Source organism: Prosopis cineraria, unplaced genomic scaffold, assembly GCF_029017545.1.
Source record: "Prosopis cineraria cultivar Desert tree isolate PC_DT_omini unplaced genomic scaffold, ASM2901754v1 PC1, whole genome shotgun sequence".
NCBI lineage: Eukaryota > Viridiplantae > Streptophyta > Magnoliopsida > Fabales > Fabaceae > Prosopis > Prosopis cineraria.
The window spans coordinates 17127748-17131628 of NW_026555332.1; positions in this window are offsets into that span (position 1 = coordinate 17127748).

Consider the following 3881-nt stretch of genomic DNA (forward strand, 5'->3'; position numbering starts at 1 on the left):
AATTATTCATTACATATTTTTTTTTTGATATTAAACTTTATATTTTTATTCTTATTGTTTAACATATTAAATTTTGTCTTATTTTAAATTCTTTCACATTTTTAAACAGTTCTAATATGTTACATTTGTATAAAAAAATTATAAATTATCATAAATCAATGTATTTTTTAGTCATTGCATATTCAAAAGTGTAAATCATCATTAATTCAAACAACTTTCAGTTTAACAAATTAATTTTTAAAAATTTGTATTTAAATATAAATTTTGTTACAACAACTTGACTTTTACTAAATTAACTTTTGCTAGATGAACTTTCAAAAAATAAATTTTTGACAAACTAAAAACCAAACATACTCCACGATTTAACATCTTTCTAGGAGGTGATAAAGTTAGGGGCAAGGGGGGAGCTTTCGAGGCTAAAGACTTATGGTTGCATTGTAAAGTCTCTAGTTACTTTTGTGTGTAATTTGAATATTACATTGCCAACTTAGGGCTTTTGTATCATTGTTAAACTAATTATCACTTGCACGTAGTATAGCTTGTTAACTTGGGCATCTTGAGTATTGGCCTCAGTAGCGAAGCCACATCACACCCTCACTTTGAGAAAAGTTACAAGTGGGGTTTATAAAATTTATAATTTTACACCCCTTACTCTTGATATTTTGCACCCTTTAAATTAAATAAAAAATATTTAAGCCAAAAATCTGATTAAATATATAATATTTTAATGATTTAGATAAGATATAAAAAGCATATTTACAATATAAAAGACCATATTAATCTGTTCAATATAATTTTTTAAAATAAAAAATGATAATAAAACTATTTATGTTATTACAATTTTAATTCTAGCATAATTATTATTTTTTAAAAAATTAATTTTTTATTTAATTATTTCTCACTCCCTAACTTAGGATGCTGGCTCCGTCATTGATTGGCCTAATGTGTTTTAGATGTTGGTCATTCATGCAAGCATGCGCAACTTAATCATCATGTTTTTGATTGAATGTTGCTACTCCTTTCATGATGTGTATGAGAGGGATATATTATGAATGCATGCTGCATTTGATGCATGCATGTTTACTCATGTTTATTTTTGTGCTTTAAGTATGGCTATAAGGTTGTGGTTAGCTAATGGCTAAGGAATAGAGTTTTAAGACACTTGATTGATTTTAAGATTATGGTATGAGCACTTTTTGGCCTCTAGTGTCTAAATTTCCCATATTGTGTTGGAAGGAGGTAAGGCTACAGCCATTAGCTAGGTTGCTTACTTGACTTTCATGTAGATTCTTGGATTACATCAATTGGAGGTTAGAGTAGAACGTTAGATGTACCGAAAGTTGGGATCCGATGATAACTTTATTGTTGTGTGTCGGGACATGCTAGCCGTAGTGCATGACATAGTGAGTGCGAGCTGTAGTAGATAGTGTGTTTAGTTGCGACAAATGCTTGTGGTACCATGAGTCATGGCGGATGGTGCTATTTTGCATAAAATGACTCTTTTAACCTTGTTTAAACTTGTTTTCAATGCTTAACCAATTCTCATGCTTTCTAAATTATTTCTAATTTGATTAAAAGTGTTTCAAGGGTCTTTTATAATTGTCTTCAAATTTAAGATTGTATTTAGGATCCCATTCAATTTATACAAAATCCTTATACTTGGTTGGAGTTTTCATTTACTATGATTGATCTTATCTTCCTTCAATGTCTTTCTCAATTAATTAATTAGTTTTAATATCACAATTACTTTTTAATATGATTAAGTGTAGTTTATTATGGGTTAATGCATGAGGACATTACATAAGGCTGGTTTATAGGCATGCAAGTTTGTTGGCTTGACTTATTTAGGTATATTTATATATTTTAATTTAATATTTAACTATTAGGAAAAATATAATCATTAGTACTTATTGTAACATCCGGAATTTCTTAACCTTGAAATTAGCTATTAATCAGGGATATATTGGTAATTAGCAAATGATTAGAGATTTGGATGATTAGTTGTTGATTTGTGTCTTTTAGGTGTTGAATAGGTAGATATAGTTGAGAGGATCGCGTTTTGGATCGAAACCAATGTGCGTGGTAAGAACTCTTCTCACTGTGCCATGCACCACGGTAATACAGCATGCATTATGACACATAAACCAGAAAATGACCCCATAAGTCATGAAATTTGGGTGAAGTTCAGAAGGAAAAATTAGAAACACACAAAAGGAGAGGAGAGGAAGTTGTGGTGTGCTAAGGTAAGTCACTTTGGAGCATTGGAAAGCACTTCTAATTATTAACTTATTAGGTAAGCTGCATATAATCCTTACCTTCCATCCTACCTAAATTTCTCTGAATATGAGTTATAGAGAAATTAAATCGGTGAAATTTAAGAGGTTTGATTCTTATTCAATAGTAATAAAAATATTTTTGAGAGTTAAATTAGAGCTTTGTGATTGGTTTAGAGCTGAGCAATAGAGCTTTAAACTCGTAGGCTCGATTTGGCCCTAAATCAAGAGGGAAATAGGGTGAAAATAATATTTGAATGAAATGAAATTAGTTGAGGTGATATAAAGTGGTAATCGAGTATTAATGGATGTAGATTTGATAAATAAAAAAGAATATACGGCTAAATGTAGCCATAAGTAATAATTATGTACTTTTGGTCAAATTGGACCAATTGACTAAATTGTACCGATTGTGATTAGATTGGCATATCGTGCATTTGAGTTGAGAAAGGAAGCTTGTGATGAGCAATAGTAGTAGTTGAAATTCACAAGTAACCTTTTTAGTGACAGAAGGGTTAAAGTAATCGAATAACTTCCTCTATTTGACTATTTATTGTGACTGTGTAAATATGCTATTTAGTGCATGAAATGATTTCAAATTAAGCATGAGTCATGGCATTTTGTGAATGTTGCATGGAATGGATTTTGATCTAATAGAAGGACTAAAACATGTGATTTCATAGGTTATGTGTGTATATATATATGTTATGTATTGAAAAATATATAAAGTGGTGATTGGAACTTGTAAATAGTTCAAGAAGCATAATTGTAAGGGTGGAAGTTCACCTGAGTGGAGATGTGGTGATAAGACTATATGACATATTCTCCTTAGTGCCTGACAGGGTATGGCTGATGGGGTGCGGTGTTGGAGAATTGTATCTCCTTAGTGCCTTTTGAGGTGCAGCATGTGTAGTATTGGAGATTTAAACTCCTTAGTGTCTGTGTGATACAGTATTGGAGTCAACGACAACCTATTATGTGTCTTAGGGGAAACCATAATCCGAAAGTGTGATAGTACACCTTTGGCCGAGTGATTCTATCATTGAAGATGAGCTCAGGGTTAATGAGAGCGTATATTGGTCCAATACGAGCTTATGGTTTCAAGTCGGGGTGATTTAGAGATTTGGTCGGTCATAATCATACTATATGCTGTATATGTAAAAAAGTGATGGAAAGTAGACAATAAGTGGAAAAAGAGTGAATTGACATATATTATGTGATTAGAAATCAAATATATGTTATATGTTATGATTGATAGTATATTATACTATGCTTTCATATAGTTGCTATATTATGCTATGCTTTTATATAGTTGTATGTGATAGTTACTATTAATGAGTTATTTTGTTATCGTGATTTTTATCTCACTTTCATGATTACATTTTTACAGGACAGAGCAGTGATCAAAGCAAGGGAAAAGAGCTTAGATTGGCATAATGGTGCCGTGACTGTGAGACCTTTGAGTTTGTATAATGAATTAACTGGATGTGAGTATTGTATATATATAAGTTGTCATATGACTGCATGCATGATTCGAAAGGTTATGAGTTGTTGAATATATTGCGAGTTTTGGTGAATCTTAGACCATATATGGAATTATAGTGAAAT